This window comes from Ovis aries, chromosome 2, assembly GCF_016772045.2.
Source record: "Ovis aries strain OAR_USU_Benz2616 breed Rambouillet chromosome 2, ARS-UI_Ramb_v3.0, whole genome shotgun sequence".
Lineage (NCBI taxonomy): Eukaryota > Metazoa > Chordata > Mammalia > Artiodactyla > Bovidae > Ovis > Ovis aries.
The window spans coordinates 218810976-218828889 of NC_056055.1; the positions used below are offsets into that span (position 1 = coordinate 218810976).

General features: G+C 44.5%; 1 long non-coding RNA gene across 1 annotated transcript in view; it reads left to right on the forward strand.

Annotated features, from left to right (window-relative positions):
* Window positions 1-13872, forward strand: part of LOC114113222 (uncharacterized) — a 96241-nt gene extending 82369 nt beyond the window's left edge. The window contains exon 4 of the long non-coding RNA XR_006058842.2: window positions 5869-13872. This is a non-coding gene — a long non-coding RNA (uncharacterized LOC114113222). The remainder of the gene's footprint in view (window positions 1-5868) is intronic.
* The last annotated feature ends 4042 nt before the right edge of the window (window positions 13873-17914 follow it).

A 17914-nucleotide genomic window follows, 5' to 3' on the forward strand; every position in this document is an offset into this window, starting at 1 on the left:
GGGAAAGGGAGGGTGGGACGAATTAGAATAGTCTGTGTGCATACAGCACCGTGTGTAAAATAGATAACTAGTGGGAAACTGCTGCAGAGCACAAGGGGCTCAGCTCAGTACTCTGTGGGGACTTAGAGGGCTGGGATGGGGGCGTGGGAGGGAGGCTCAGAAGGGAGGGGATATGTGTATACATATGGCTGATTCACGTTGTTGTACAGCAGAGACTAATACAACATGGTAAAGCAACTATACTCCCATTAAAAAAAAAGTAAACCATTCAGAGAGGGGAAAAAATAAATAAAAAGAATTTTATTGGAAGTCGGCGGGGGTGGGGGGGTGGTGGCAGGATCTGAGCAGAAGGTTTTATGGGGTCTACTGTGTGCCGGCTGCGCTTGGGAGGTGACCGGCCAACCAGGCTGGATTCCTGAGTCTTCTGGAAAAAGTCTTCAGGCAAAAACAATTTCATTACAGAGCCAAATAATCAAGCCCTGTACCTGAGATTCAAGCAATCTGTGGTTGAAGAGTCTGAGACATCTTCCTGGGAGGCACCATCACCAAAGGTAGAAAGAAAAACAACCCAGGTGTGCCAAGTGTGATGCTACACACTTTTAATGAAGTAGGTCATTCAATCTTCTAACAACTGGTAGGCAATGCTATGGTCCCATTTTACAGATGAGGAAAATGAGCCATGGTGGGATTTGGTAACTTTCCTGAGGTCCCTCAGCTTGTATGTGTGCAAGCTGGGTGGGAACCCAATGGCAGCTTGCCTCCAGGATCACACGGAGGGGCTGATGTCTGAGCTGAACTTGGAAGCCCTTGTGCAAGTGTAGGGTGGGTGCTGGGGATGAGGGAGGCAGCGAAAAGGCACACAGGTGGAGAAGTGGATGGTGTGTCCCAGAGAAGGGAAGGCTGCCAAGGTAAGTGAGAGTCAGATCTGGGAGGAACCTGAATATTTGTTTAAGGAGATTGGCTTGCGTTTGGCCCTTCCGGGCAATGGTGGAGGGCAGAGGCCAGAGGAGAACAATTTGCATTTTAGGAGGATAGTTCTGACAACGTGGATGGAAAGGACCACAGGTTAGAGAAGGAAACCCTGGTTAGGATGCTGTTACAGTGATATGGTCCACCCGAGAAGACATGGGGGCCCACTAAGTCCAGAGGCAGAATTCAGGCCACTGCAGGGGTTGGATGGGCAGGACTTTCTGACTGATGGCAGGAGGTGATCTTGGAGGAGAAGGAAGGAAGAAGAAGAGTTTGATGGGAGGTTTCTAGCCAGGAAGCTGGAAGGATGGTGGGGTGGTCACTGAAAAAACAACAAAGGAGTAGAGGAAATCAGCTGCTCGGTGAAAGATGAAGAAATTGGTGGTGGTGAGGACATTGTAGAGTAATACAGGACTAGAGGTATAATGTTGTACATGTGAAACAATAATGTAATGCTACCTAGGTGAGAAATTTTAAAGTATATACTAATTAATTAAAAAAGTTAGTAACCTAAAAAAAGAAAGATGCTTTTGAATTGTGGTATTGGAGAAGACTCTTGAGAGTCCCTTGGGCAGCAAGGAGATCAAGCCAGCTAATTCTTAAGAAAATCAAGCTTGAATATTCAGTGGAAGGACTGTTGCTGAAATTCCAAGACTTTGGCCACCTGATGTGAAAAGCCGACTCATTAGAAAAGATCCTGATGCCTGGAAAGATTGAGGGCAGGCGGAGAAAGGGGCAACAGAGGATGAGATGGTTGGATGGCATCACTGACTCAATGGACATGAATCTGAGCAAGGTCTGGGAGATGGTAAAGGTCAGGAAAGCCTGGCATGCTGCAGTCCATGGGGTCACAAAGAGTCCCACGTAACTTTATGACTCAGTTCAGTTCAGTCACTCAGTCGTGTCCAACTCTTTGTGAACCCATGGACTGCAGCACGCTAGGCTTCCCTGTCCATCACCAACTCCCAGAGCCTACTCAAACTCATGTCCATCACATCCGTGATGCCATCCAACCATCTCATCCTCTGTCGTCCCCTTCTCCTCCCGCCTTCAATCTTTCCCAGCATCAGGGTCTTTTTAATTGAGTCGGTTCTTTGTATCAGGTGGCCAAAGTATTGGAGTTTCAGCTTCAGTTCGTCCAATGAATATTCAGAACTGATTTCCTTTAGGATTGACTGGTTGGATCTCCTTGCAGTCCAAGGGACTCTCAAGAGTCTTCTCCAACACCACAGTTCAAAAGCTATCAATTCTTCGGCACTCAGCTTTCTTTATAGTCCAACTCTCACATCCATACATGACTACTGGAAAAATCATAGCTTTGACTAGACGAACCTTTGTCTCTGCTTTTTAATATGCTGTCTAGGTTGCTCACAGCTTTTCTTCCAAGGAGCAAGCGTCTTTTAATTCCATGGCTGCACTCACCATCTGTAGTGATTTTGGAGCCCAAGAAAATAAAGTCTGTCACTGTTTCCATTATTTCCCCATCTATTTGCCACGAAATGATTAGACCGGATGCCATGATCTTAGTTTTCTAAATGTTGAGTTTTAAGCCAACTTTTTCACTCTCTTCTTTCACTTTCATCAAGAGGCTCTTTAGCAACTGAACAACAACAAAAAAGAAAAGACTTTCTTCCCAAGAATGAATGGAAAAAGAGCTAATGGAGTAAGAGGTCTCAAATGTATTGTGATTTCAACTTTCTTTCTTAAAGAAAAATGTGTATCTTTAAAATTCTTCCCCAAATCAAAATCTTGGAAAGCACTTGGTTTATAGTATCTTATATAATTGTAATAAAATAATTGTATGAGAAAAAAAGAAGACTAAGAACTTAGACAAGGTATACTACTTAACGTATATATGTTTCTCTTATTTAGCTGATTTGCATAGCCTATTAAAAAAAAAATAGAGCACAAGAGGGGACTTCCCGGGTGGTCCAGTGGTTAGGACTTCACCTTCCACTGCAAGAGGTACGGGTTTGATCTCTAGTCAGGGAGCCAAGAGCCCACATGCCTGTGGCCAAAAAACCAAGACATAAAACAGAAGCACTATGGTAACAAATTCGATAAAGACCTAAAAAAAATTAAAGCATCCTAATGTGACATTTGTAGGAAAGAAAACAAAAGAACATGGGAGAAGACATGGGTGGGGGAGGTGGTGTAGAGATGTACTCGTTTGGAAGGGATCCTGAAGCAGGCACAGGGGACACTGAGCTGCAGGAGGCTCTGCTGGCCCCAGGGCCTGTGGGGAGGCACGTGGGGGCAGTGCCCTAGGAGAATGCCCAAGTGGGAGGAGGGAAGAGCCAGAGGCGCTGGTCGTTAGAGAGGTCAGGCAGAGAGTATTCCACCGGGAGAGAAAGGTCAGTGTATGTGTTCTGAGACTGCACTTATCATTCCCTCCAGCGCTTCCCCTTGGGGCCGGCTTTCTTCAACTGACCTCTTCCCCGTGGCCACTGACCCGGCCTGAGCCCCGCCTTCCACCTCCAGCTTCCCTCCACAGCTTTGCTGGCTTGGAGGGAACCAGCAGCCTATGGGGAAACCTTTCCCTGAAAAATGTATAGCTAAGACTGAGCCAGCACTGGGAACCGGTGAGCTGAGGGAGCGTGGTGGTAGTGAGATCTGTGGTGCTGATATTGGCCAAGATCTCTACTCTTCCCAGCTTTGGGGCACAAAGATGAATGAGACCCATTCTTTGCCCTCAAGGCCTTCAGAGATCAGCACATGTTGGTCTCAGGGTGGAGATGTTGTAATGGAGTCATCAATAGAGGACCTGGAGAAAGAGGATTGACTGATTCTTTCCGGGAGCATGGCGGACACTGCCCCCAAGGAGGAATTTTTTGCGTTGGGCCTGGGAGTGAGCAGGGTTTTCTAGGCAGACAAGAGCAGCCCAAAGTTACGTGACTGTTAAATATCAGAACCAGGATTTGAATGCAGATTTCCTCTATAGTGAGATGTTCATGGTTATTGCCCTGGGCAGCATGAGGCTCTGACGTGTGGTTAAGAATAAATGTTCACCACGGTAGTTTTTGAAAACTGGTTTTTGGAAAGCATGGGATCCAGGGTAGGGAGGGCATTCTCAACAAGAAAACCACAGGAAGCAAGTCACGGTGGAAGTAACAGCCAGGAAGAACACGTGATTTGGTGGAGAGTATAAAGGAGCAGATGGTTGGGTGTGACTGGAGAAGAACCTGGACAGGAAGGTTGGGACCAAACTATGAAGGACGCCATGGCTGATGTGTTTTGAGTATCCTCTGGCAGACTTGAGGAATAGCATTTTCTGTGATGGATCAATGTTCTGTATCTGTCCTGTCCAATATGGTAGCTACTGGAGAAGGAAATGGCAACCCACTCCAGTGTTCTTGCCTGGTGGGCTGCCGTCTCTGGGGTCGCACACAGTTGGACACGACTGAAGAGACTTAGCAGCAGCAGTCACATGTGGCCACTGAGCACATGCAATGTGGCTTGTGAGGATAAGGAATTGCATTTTTACTTTATCTTATTTATGTTTCAGCTTAAAGAACCACATGTGGCTAGTGGCTACTGCATGAAACAAGGGAGGTCATTTGCTCCTCACAATAAGTTGGGCAGAGATCACTCGTCCATTTTTAGGCAAGCTAAGGTTCTAGACCCTGATGCTGGGAAAGATTCAAGGTAGGAGGAGAAGGGGACAACAGAGGATGAGATGGTTGCATGGCATTAGCGACTCAATGGACATGGGTTTGAGTGAACTCTAGAAGTTGGTGATGGACAGGGAATGAAATGAATGCAGATTTCCTCTATAGTGAGATGTTCATGGTATTGCCCTGGGCAGCATGAGGCTCTTCTGTGTGGTTAAGAATAAATGCTCACCACAGTAGTTTCTGAAAACTGGCCCCTGTGGATTATGTAGGGGAGCTGTGTTTGTTATAACACCCAAGCTCCTGCCACAATGGAGTAACACAAATATCAAGGAGACAATACAATCAGAGGGAAGGATGGGGCTGTGGGATGAAGCTATTGTTGAGTTAATGGAAGAAGTATCGAATTCTTCTTTTGATTCTCTCAAATGATGAAATGCAGTTGTGAATCTTAGACCAGTTGCCTTCCACCTGTGGAATGGAGCATGTTTATTGATGGAATAGGGAGTCTTGCCAAGATATTCCATGGCCCTTTCCATCCCACTTTTGGAAACTCAGACTCAACAGGAGCCATGCTCTGAAATTCTTACAGCCCAGACATCTGCTGATGGGGTTGATCCTGTATGAGGTGAGTGTATAGCTGCAGCCTCTTGACCAGAGGTCCTGGGTGTGAGATAGATTCAAGGTTCCAACTCCTATACAATTCAGCTTCATTCTCACTGGGGATGAGGAACAAAGTCCTGGGACTCAAGTGGAACTGTCACTGTGGTTGGATTAAGAACCTGGGCAGAAGGGCAGCAGGCTTCTGAAAGCATAGGGTTGATGAGGCCTCACTAAAGAACAATGCGAAAGTTCTGGAAATTTTGAAGCTACAAGAAAAAAGATATAGATAGCATTATTTTTTCTATTTATGATTTTAAAATATTTTTTATCAAAGACTTTTTATTGGAGTATAATTGCTTTACAATGTGTTTGTTTCTGCTGTCCAAAAAAGTGAATCAACTATATTTAGACATGTATCCCTTCCCTCTTGAGCTTCCTTCCTACCCCCGCCCCCGCATCCCATCCTTCTAGGACATCACAAAAGCATTGTTTTTTAAGGGTTTAAATTCCTGAACTCAAAATAAGAAACATCTAACTCTAGCGCTTTTAAGATGATCACATTTGGTACTTTGGAGAGGTCTGCTTGAAAACAACAAAAGGATTTGCAGGAAAAAATATTGGCTTTTGTCATTCTTATCTTCATTATTAATGAAAATTCGTATTTCTGTTCTTTCATTCCCTGTAGGTCTTGGCATTCTTGAAGATATTCACAGCCACGGAGGGACATGGTGGGGAGCCCAGCACCAGCCTGGATTTGCTCAACCTGAAGTCTTATCAGTACAAGCACAGGATTCCTTTTCTGGGCTTTGAGTCCCCAAAGAATTAGAAATTTTGTGTCTCATTTCATCTTACCTGGCTGCGTTTTCCCCGTTACCTCTCTGGCCTTGTACAGAGCAGGTCATCACTCATAATTCAGCTACTTCTATATCAGAAGTTTGGAGAAATGGGAAATTTAAAGGTCTTCAAGGCAGATAGGTAAATTCCTTAAAGGAGACTGGAGAGGTAGGGCTGGGGCTTAGCATGGTCTGCCTTCTATTCCCAACTGTGCATTGCACACAAAGTTGCCGTAAAAAATGTGGGACACTCAGTCAAATTTGAATTTCAGATCAATAGCAAGTAATTTATTTAGCATAAGCATGTCCCAAATATTGAATTCATTGTTGATTTGAAAATTCAAATTTAAGTGAGCATATTCTATTTTTGTTAAATCTGGCAAACCCTAATTGTACATCCTCTTGGCCTATCATTTAGCCTCTGGCAGTCTTCCGCTAAGCTGCAAGCTTGCTTCTTGCTGGCACTTTTCTGTTGTTACTATACAGAACTGCTGGTCACTGTCAAAGTGCACCCTGGGAAGAGGGAGGAAGTTAACTCCCATGGGACAACCCATGACCAGTGGGATGGGAGCTGATGTAAAATATTCTCTCTTTCCATCCCTCCAGCGCATGGAATTGTGAATGCGTTCTATCTGGCTCTTCAGAGGATACCAGTGAGACTGAGCCTCAGTTTCCTAGAGTGGTGACTAGCTCAACAACGCACCCTTGTGTTAGACTCCCTCCCTCCCTTCCTCCCACTGCCCCACTCCTATTTCTTGGGATCACTTCAAAAACTAAGCTTCCTGAAGACAAATATTATATATTAATGCATATATGTGGAATCTAGAAAAATGGTACAGATGAACCTATTCGCAAAGCAGAAATAGAGACAGAGACGTAGCGAACAAATGTATGGACCCCAAGGCAAGGTGGGGGAAGAGGGCGTGAATTAGGAGATAGGGATTTGACACAGGGAAGATCCCCTGGAGAAGGAAATGGCAACCCACTCCGGTATTCTTGCTTGGAGAATTCCATGGATTGAGGAGCCTGGTAGGCTACAGTCCACGGGGTCGCAAAGAGTCGGACACAACTGAGCGACTTCACTTCACTTCACTTCTACACTACTATGCGATAGATAACTAATGATAACCTCCTGTATAGTACAGGGAACTCTACTCAATGCTCTGTGGTGACAAAGAGGGGACATATGCATACGTTTAGCTGATTCACTTTGCTGTACAGCAGAAACTAGCACAACATTTTAAAGCAGCTATACTCCCATAGAAACAAACAAAAAAGAATTTAGCAACATTAGCTGATTCAGAAATGAAGCAAAAGAAAACAAAAAACTATGTCTCTTGCACTCAAGCCCTGGGCTCAGGCTCCCCTCTCAGATGGGGAAGCTCAGTTTAAGAAAGGTTTACTGGTGCTTATTCTGGAAGGAGAAACTCGATCTCAGAGCTGTATAGCATTTTAGCAAATTTGGACTGGAAGAATCCTGAGAGATCGATCTAGCACACCCACTCATTTTAGAGATTTGGAAACAGGCCAGGGACTTACCCAAGATCATTCCCCATCCTCACCAGCCCAGGGATAATCTGGAATTTCTGTCCTTCGTGAAGTGAATGAATCTACATAAAAGCACAGTGCTTAGCACATAGCAGATGTGTGGAAAATGTGAAAATGGAATGCTATGGGGAGGCAAGTGGCTAAAGGTCTGCTGTAAGAGGGGACAAAATGTTTCCATATGTCTCAGTGGCAAGCCTCTGTTTATAGGATCCTTCCACCTGTTGCTGCTCCTCTGGGCTCTGATTTGCACAGATGAGGTGAAGGGAATTCTATATCGTTAAAGACATCCCAAGCAAGGCAGCCCGTAGGAAGAGGGACTCACTGACAAATCTTAGTGGAAACCTTAGCTCCTGCATTTCTGCACCAGAGGCTGAGAATTTGGGCAACCAGTGCTCTCTAGGAATCGGTGAGAGCCTTTATGAATCAACCCAACTTTAATATTTGAGCTCAATTCCACTAATTTTTGCCAGGGACTGCCTAGGTCTGTAGTTGTTGTTGTTCAGTTGCCCAGTCATATCTGACTCTTTTCTACCCCATGGACTGCAGCATGCCAGGCTTCCTGTCCATCACCAACTCCTGGAGCTTGCTCAAACTCATGTCCATTGAGTCGGTGTTGCCATGCAACCATCTCATTCTCTGTTGTTCCCTTTCCTGCCCTCAATCTTTCTCAGCATCAGGATCTTTTCCATTGAGTCGTCTCTTTGCATCAGGTGGCCAAAGTATTGAAGCTTCAGCTTCAGCATCAGTCCTTCCAATAAATATTCAGGGTTGATTTCCTTTAGGATTGACTGGTTTGATCTCTTTATACTCCAAGGGACTCTCAAGAGTATTCTCCAACACCACAGTTTGAAAGCATCAGTTCTTCAGCACTCAGCCTTCTTTATGGTCCAATTCTCATATCCATACATGACTACTGGAAAAACCATAGCTTTGAATATACAGACCTTTGTCGGCAAAGTAATGTATCTGCTTTTTAATACACTGTCTAGGTTTGTCACAGCTTTTGTTCCAAGGAGCAAGCATCTTTTAATTTTAATGACAGAAAGCCTAAGTCTGAAGAGTAACTAATATGACCCATCTCTGCTCCAGGGTACCCATGGTCCAATTGACCATAAAAGCAGGCCTCCTGAGAAAGGAAAAAAAAAAAAAAAGTCACTCAGTCGTGTCTGACTCTTTAAAACTCCATGGACTCTAGCCCGCCAGTCTCCTGTGTCAATAGAGTTCTCCAGGCAAGAATACTGGAATGGGTAGCCATTTCCTTCTCCAGGGGATCTTCCTGACCCAGGGATTGAACCTGGGTTTCCTGCATTGTAAATAGGTTCCTTACCATCTGAGCCACCAGGGAAGCCCCTGAGAAAGGAGGTCTGAACCAAATTTATCAAACCAAACTCTTGAGATGGATACCCCGTAACCTGTAATAAGTACCTGCCCCAGGGAGAAATGAAGAAATAAATGACAATATGTATTATATATATTTAAAGTTCTCCTCTGGCATGAAGGAAATGCTCCCTGAACCACTTGGAATCCTGGAATTAGAGCAAACGGGCTCTGTCAGAAAAGAAGAGGGAAAGGAATGCTGGTTGGTAGGTGGACTAGTCGGGGTTTGCAGGGGGAGGCAGAAAAAAGCTGGTACCAGAAGAGATGGTTAAAAAGAGTTTAGCAAAGGGAGTGCACAGTGTGGACAGTGTTGAGGGAGAGCAAGCAGTGGTGTGAGGCACACGGTGCCTGGCACTGTGGGAGCCTGCTCCCGCCCCTGCGTGTAATGATGTCATGTAGCTACAAGGGATAGCTGCCTGGCAGGTGCAATGGTTTCTGTGAGAAGAATTCAGTCGCTATCAATTTCCAGACCTGCAAGGAGAGAGTAGGGGTGTGGGGTGGGTAAATAGCCCAACCTTGCTTTCCTTCCACCTTCCACTTCCTATAGATAACTCCCATTGGTAGGAACCAACCAGAGGCCAGAGGCCAAGGAGGCTTGATTGGTCCAGTCTGTAAAGGTCAGCCTCCCTGGGCACCGAGCAGAGTAGAGAATGCAACTGGAGAGGCAAATAGAGACCACCCAGTGGAAAACAAATGTCCATCCCAGTAACTTTATTTAAAACTTACAACTATAGTAACACATACAACCGGCACGGACAAGTTTGGGAACACACCTGACTGTCAATAAGCAAGCAATCAGTGAGAACAGAAGTGCATTAGGGCATGAGAGCTTGGCCTTGTGGCTGTGAGCAGTCAGTATACTGTGGGTTTGTCTAGTTTACATCTCAGTGGGAAGAGAGGGTATTGGTTGAGTCTATGAGTTTGTTGGGCTTCCCCAGTGGCTCAGACTGTCAAGCGTCTACCTGAAATGCAGGAGACCCAGGTTTGAGCCCTGGGTCACAAAGATATCCGGGAGAAGGAAATGGCAATCCATTCCAATATTCTTGCCAGGGGAAGATCCCCTGGAGAAAGAAAAGGCAATTCCCTCCAGTATTTTAGCCTGGGAAATTCCACGGACAGAGGAGACTGGCAGGCTATAGTCCACGGGGTTGCAAAGAGTCAGATACGACTGAGCAACTAACACACATAAGAGTCTATTAGAGGAGATAGGTTAAGAGAAATTTCCTATTTTACCACCCTTCTTCCTTGGAATAGACAAAAAGCAGAGGGAATTCTGTTAAGTTCAATTTAATATTGTTTATTAAGTATTTCCACTGTACCTACTGGCACCCCCCTCCAGTACTCTTGCTTGGAAAATCCCATGGATGGAGGAGCCTGGAAGGCTGCAGTCCATAGGGTCGCTAAGAGTCGGGTATGACTGAGTGTCTTTCACTTTTCACTTTCATGCATTGGAGAAGGAAATGGCAACCCACTCCAGTGTTCTTGCCTGGAGAATCCCAGGGATGGGGGAGCCTGGTGGGCTGCCATCTATGGGGTCGCACGGAGTCAGACACGACTGAAGCAACTTAGCAGAAGTAGCAGCAGCAGCACTGTACCTACTATTGAGAGATAGATACTTTAGGGACAAAGAGAGGAAGGATAAGATATGGATTCAAGCGTCCTGGAATTTACGTTCTAGGTGGGGAGATAAATTCCATAGACGGAACAGAATAATAAACAGGAAAGCGGATTGAAATGCTAAAATGTGGGATCCAGATGAATCACAAGGAATTTGACTAAGGCACACCACATCCAAGTCTGTGGTTTCGGCATGGTCCTTAAGGGCTTCCCACCTGGGTGGGACGAGTTAAAGCCCTTATGCATGAATTTGGAGAGCAGGGTGTGTCTAATCAAAATTGGGCAATGGGACTAAAGAGAATGTCTCACACTTGGACGTTCAGATTCTTCTCTTTTGGGTGGACGCCTCTTGGATCTCCTTGTCTTAACCATGTCTGTCGAAGGCTCGTGTTGGGTTTCTCAAGGCCCAGATGAATGAGGGGTCATGCGCTAGAACAGGCATTTGGAAAACCTTTGCTCTTTGAAGACACTGCATGTGTGCAGGATGGGGGGAGGAAAGCCATTTGCAAGACTCATGAGTGGTGCTCACTCCAGGGGTGGTGGGCTTGGATAAGGGGCCCTGCATCCTCACCGGCTCTATTTTCTAAAGGGAAGGTGAAGTATGTATCTTCTCTCACAAGATAAAGCAGGATTTCACAAAGTGTATTTTATGAAACGTAAAGGCCCAGGAAATGATAAAAATAATTTTCATGGAAGAAGAGGGTTCCTTTGCTGAATAAGTTTAGGAAACACTAGATCAAATGAAGTTACATAGGGTTTCCTCTGCAAGATCTCTCAAAATCTTGAATGTGAAGCTGTGTGTTATGAAATTCCTACAAGGGGCCAGTAATGGCATATAGGGATTGCCAAACTTTTTTGATCAAAGCACTCCTGTTTTAGGAACACTCAAGAATATCTCTTAGAACACTAGCATTCTAAGGAACAGTTTCAGAAATGCTTAATATGTGGGGAATTTGCCTGTTAAATAGGGACCCCACAACAGACAGAACTATGTTTAACACCACGAGATTTCTGCTAATATTATACATAGCATTTCCCAATACCCGTGGGAAGTTGGGGGATTCCACCAGCTTTCCTGAGACTCCCCATTTTCTCCATTGGGTTGAAGAGTGGGCAACATCTAGGGAGGGCTTTAGGTGATGGAGCAGTTAGCAAAGAGAGCTCCTGCTGATGGACAGAACCAAAGAAGCCTGAGATAGGGAATTTGGGGATCTCTTCACAAAGGGCTAAAAGAACAGAAGGAGGAGAAATGGGAGGGGGCTTCCAAAATGGTGGGACCTGGGGGATCCTGAGCTGATGCTCTGCTTCCTTAAAGAGGCTTTCACTTCTTAATCCCAAGACAGCAGTGCACACTTTATAGATTATCCACACCCTTTCTCCCCAGGGAACAGGAAGAGGCTGAACAGGCAAGAATCCGTTGCATCTAGAATCTATATTTTGACCAGAATTTTTAGTTCACGGAATTGTCTGGCAACTATAGGTCCATGAGGAAGGAAACTCCCCAGCATACTTGAGATGCTGAAGCATTTTTCTCAGAGACTCAGTGCAATCACCGTGGGAAATGGATAAGAACAACTGGCTTTGGCTTAAAAACAGGAAGATTCAGAGGTTACAGAAACCCCCAAGCCTGAGTCTCTGGATTAAATACATTGATACGGCACTGATAAAATTGCCCCCTTTCCTAGGTCAGAAATGGCTGAATATTGGTTATTTTATATGGATCAGCCGATAGCTGGCAAATATTTATGGGAGAGCCAGAGGGAGAAGAGAGTGTGTGGTTTGTGTGTGTGTGTCTATGTGTATGTCACGGGAACGTTGCTGCGAAGATAGTCTTATATGTAAGAGAAATAGTTTCTCTGCTGATAAAAAGGTGGAAGAGAAAAGCTCTCAGGCTTATTTCCAGTGGGTGAACAACAAGATTAAGGTGAAGTCGCTCAGTCGTGTCCGACTCTTTGAGACCCCGTGGACTGTAACCTACTAGGCTTCTCCGTCATGGGATTCTCCAGGCAAGAATACTGGAGTGGATTGCCATTTCCTTCTCCAGAGGATCTTCCCCACTCAGGGATTGAACCCGGGTCTCCTGCATTGGAGGCAGACGCTTTAACCTCTGAGCCACAAGGGAAGCCCAAACAACAAGATTAGGAGCTCATAACAGGTCTAGACTCAAGGAGATAAAGGTGGAGGTTGTAGGTATTAGCTCTTAGGATTAGGTGCAGAAAGACACTGGGAATAACTTTGGTCTTTGGGAGCAAGGCATGGAGACCTGGGTCTGACAAGTCACAAACTGTTAGTGACTTATATATGAGAAAGAGAGAAAACAAAAGAGTCATTCTTGTTAGGAGAAATTGAACCCAGCTTTTTGGGTGGTGGCTTATTCCTTACTTTTGGCCTATCCCATCATTTGTCTTCCCAGTACATCTGAAAATCAGAGTGGTGGGATGGAGGGGAGAGGCATAGAGATATATATAGTTAATATAGGGAAATGTGGTCCGTTTCATCCCTAAATCTCAGCTAGTCCTCCTGGTAGATGAACACACCTGTTACAGTGATGAAAGTGAAAGTGTTAGTTGCTAAGGCATGTCCGACTCTTCGCAACCCCATGGACTGTAGCCTGCCAGACTCCTCTCTCCATGGAATTCTTCAGGCAAGAATACTGGAGTGGGTAAGCCATTCCCTTCTCCAGGGATCTTCCCAACTCAGGAATCGAACCTGGGTCTCCTGCATTGCAAGCAGATTGTTTACTGTCTGAGCCTGTATTCTAATTTCTGTAATACTTTACAATTTACAAAACAGCCCACAAATATGATTTCATTTATTTTGATTTTCAAACAACCTTTGAAAAAAGGTATTGCAGTTCCCATTTTCCAGGTAGGAGATTTTGGCTCAGAGAGCAAATCCCCCAAGAATGGTAATTGACAGAATCATACTCCAGCCTGTATCTTTGGACTCCAGATGGAATATTGGTTTGGTCTGATCTCATGGAGGGTGACCAAGGCTATCATGTAACCAAGAAGTCCTAAGACAGAAGCAATTGTTCAGTTACCAGGCATATAATAGGTGGTGTGAGTGAAGCTGGTTGGTTACAGGGCTTTGTTAGTGAGTGATGGGGTCTATGACTTAGGATTGGTGAGCCCACATCCTGGTAGAGGGGGCATTCACTACTCAGCTCCAGGTGGTATTGCCAGGAATATGTATCAGCATGATTTTTTTGAGAGAAGTTGGAAATTCAATGAAACAAGTGTTTATTGAGTGCCTATTATGCTCCAGGCACCAGGGATAAAGCAGTGAATAAAATGAATTTCAAAAATCTCTAAGATTTGTACATGAATTGGTCCAATTTTTTACATGTTGGGGACTAATAGAAAATTTAGAAAACATTATTCAGGCCAAAGCAAACACATTTGTGGGCTACATTTGGCCTCTTGGTTGCCAGTTTGTGACTTCAGTTCAAAAACTTTGATGAACCAAGTGTTCTCCAAAGAGCGGGCTGTGCAGAAAGGCCCACTGTGGCCAGGGAGGAAATAGTTAGCACTTTTATTCATGCTGGTCTTTTTATCTTGTCCTTTAACCGTTCCCATTTTTGTGAAAACTGTATCATTCACATAAGTAATTTGTGTATAGCACATGTGTGTCCTTATAAATATTTCAATAGATTTTATTTCTTTTTAAAAAAGAAATAATTTAATGTATTTATTTGGCTGTGCTGGGTCTCCATTGCTGCTTGGGCCTTTCTCTAGCTGGGAGAGCGGGAGCTACTCTCTAGCTGTGGTTCACAGGCCTCTCATTTCAGAGGCTTCTCTTGTTCTTCTCTCTCTAGGTCCAGGCTCTAGAGAGTTCAAGCTTCAGCAGCTGCAGCTCATGGGCTCATTTGTTGTGGTTCCTGGGCTCTAGCGCACAGGCTCAGTGGCTGCGGTGCCCTGGCTTAGAGGCTCCATGGCATGTGGGATCTTCCCGGACCGGGGATTGAACCCATGTCTCCTACCCTGGAGGGTGGATTCTTTACCATTGTCACCAGGGAAGCCCCAGTAGATATAATTTTTATTTAAACAGCAACAGATATTATTTAAATATCTATTGAAATATTACATAGGTACTCAACTATACCTAAATATGTATCTATTAAACATTTCAATATATAATATAATGTAGTGGATAGTGTTAGTCCCTTAGTTGTGTCTGACTCTTTGCGATCCCATGGACTACAGCCTGCCAGGCTCCTCTAGCCATGGAATTCTCCAGGCAAAAATACTGGGGTGGGTATCCATTCCATTCTCGGGGGGATCTTCCCAACCTGGGGACTGAACCTGAGTCTCCTGCATTGCAGGCAGATTCTTTACCATCTGAGTCACCAGGGAAACCCAATATATATTATATATATTAATATTTCACTAGATATATTATAGGCATGTGATTAAAGTGCTTTATTGATAGGGATGTGGATCAAGAAAGGTTCAAGACCCCTGGGGACAGTCTTGGCAAAGCATATTTGTTTACTCTCTGCCTGAAATAGTGCTAGCACTGTGGACTACATTTTAGTGTCCAGAAGGCTTCAGGGAATGTGGGAGTGGGTAGAATATTTATAGCAAGATTGATTGCAAACCATCACAAACCAACACAAACCATCAGCACAACCATCTCTCAACAAAAGCCCATCCTTCTCTTCCTGCCTGAGTGGCTGTCCTGTGCGTGAAGAATGCAGGCCCTGCTGGGTGGTGGAGGAAACAACCAGATGATGTGGCTAGTTCAGGGTGGACCAGCATTTCAACCTCTGCCACCACGGTTATGGGGCTCTTACGGTCATGATTGGTTTTACTTCTTAGAAAATGAGACATGCTGTGAGACTATCGCTGTGCTGGAAAAATGAGAATGGAGGGGCTGTAGGATGTGTGTCTGTTCCTCAGTCATGTCTGACTCTGCAACCCCATGGACTGTAGCCCACCAGGCTCCTCTGCCTGTGGGATTTCCCAGGCAAGAACTCTGAAGTGGATTGCCATTTCCTTCTCCAGGGGATCTTCCCAACCCGGGGATTGAACCTGGGTCTCCCGCATTGCAGGCAGACACTTTGCCGTCTCAGCCACCAGGGAAGCCCATATGGTACTCACCCTTTAATGTCAGGAAGGTTATTATAGGAAGGCAGATGATGAGACACTTGTCAGCTTCTTTGAGGACATAGTACGAATGGGTGAACGTGAACTACTGACAGGGAGAGTTGGGTTACAACTGCAGAAGACATTTCTGTCTTTCTTTTTTTTTTTAAAACCATGCTGAAACATTGAATTAAAGTTAATTTACAAGTGTTAGTTTCAGGTGTACAGCAAAATGGTTGAGTTTTACACACATACACACACACACACACATGCACACATGCTAAGGTGTTTCAGTTGTATGACTCTTTATGACCCCATGGACTGTAGCCCACCAGGCTCATCTGCCTGTGGGATTTCCCAGGCAAGAACTCTGAAGTGGGTTGCCATGCCCTTCTCCAGGGGATCTTCCTGACCCAGGGACTGAACTCCCAAGTCTTATGTCTCCTGCACTGGCAGGAGGTTCTTTACAACTAGTGCCACCTGGGAGGCCTCCCACCCCCGTTTTATTTTATATATATATATATATATATATAAAGCATATATATATTCTCTTACAGATTGTTTTCCATTATTGCAGGATACTGAATATAGTTTCCTGTGCTAAACAGTAGATTCTTGTTGGTTACTTATTTTATATATAGTATTGTGTTTATATTAATTTCTAATTCCTAATTTATCCTTCTTCACCCGATCCCGGTAGCCTGTTTGGTAACCACAAGTTTGTTTTACAGGAGACATTTCTGACAGTGAGCTTTGTCTAAGTCCTGTTCTAAAGCCTGTCTTGGATACTGTACTCACCGTTGGTCTGTAGAATGGCAATGTTTTGTACAGAAAAGAGCACTGGAGGAGAATCCAGAAAATGAGTCTAGTCTTGCAAAGACCTTTGGGTGGTGTCCTTGACCTTAGACAATGCCAGATCTCTCTTTCTCTGAACCTTTCTTGGATAAAGAAGGACATAGTCTATGGTCTTTGAGCTTCTTTCTTCTACTTTGACTTTTAGCTAAGAGTTTGAGTGTTGCAAAGTGGTCACTAGGTGCTGCAGAGTGTTTTCTTGGGCCAGAAGAGGTTGTCTCTAACCCAGGCCAGTATAAGCTACTGTAGCAAACAGACCACAAAATGTATAATGGTTCTTACAGGGTAGAAGCTTACTTGTTATTTACAAAAGGTGTCAATGTATTTTCTTGATTGGTAGTCTCTTTTTCTCCAAGTATTGATAGAAGGATCTAGGATCTTTCCATCTTGAGGGTCTACCATCTTTAATACATGGCTCCAAGGTGGCCAGACTCATGCATATCGAGCTGATGTGGGACAAAGCATGGACAGTTGAGCTAGCATATTTTTACAGGCCAGACTGTGAAGGGTGTGCATTAATTTTGCTCAAATTCTGTTGACTAGAAATCAATCACAAAGAAATGCTTAGCAACAGGGAGACTGGGAAGTGTAGTTTAGCTGTGTGCCTGGACAAAGAGGAGAAGGGTTTGGACAATGAAGACCCATCTAGTCCACAGAGAGGAGAGCTAAAAAGACAAAGGATTGTATGGAGTGGGAAAAAAGATGGCAGTGATGTTAATTATCTTTCTGTTTATAAAGAGCTTGGAAGAGTCATCAACCGAGGAAGAGTCAGGATATGGGTTTAAAAGATCTCCTGGGCCACAGGGAAGAGCCCTGAGCTGAGACTTAAGACACCCAAGGTTTTAGTTTTTATTGTGTCTTCACCTAGTTAAGGGACTGAATGTAAATGACTTGACTATGTGCTTCAGTTTCCCCATCCGTAAATGCAACCAAAAACTTACCCTAGTTACTTGACACGGTTTTCTGAAAAGTCAGGTATAACAACATCACGCACAGTTTGAAAAAATAATACAAGAGTGATTAGAACAGAAAATGAACTTAAACTGGAGGTAGAGAAAATTCAGTTAGATAAGAAATTTAGACAAAAGAAGAAAACTTCCCCCATAGAAGAACAAGAGAAGTTTTTAGGGAGTGTGTAAACTGTAAGAAATCAGTGTGAAACAATTTTGTGAGCAGTGGAGTCGTGAGTAGTGGAAAAAGAACTCAAACTTGGAGGGTGTTTCCTGGAGGGTAGGGAGGACATGGGTGTGGATCCTGGTAAGCAAATTGCTGTGTGATCTTGAGTGAGTGAGTTGCTTCCCTTCTCTGGGCCTCCATATTCATCTTGTAAAACAAAGGGGCTGGGTTGTATGTTTTGCTAAAGTCTCATTCCCGAATGGCATTCTTCTGACTACGTTCAGTCTTGTCGAAGTGTGGG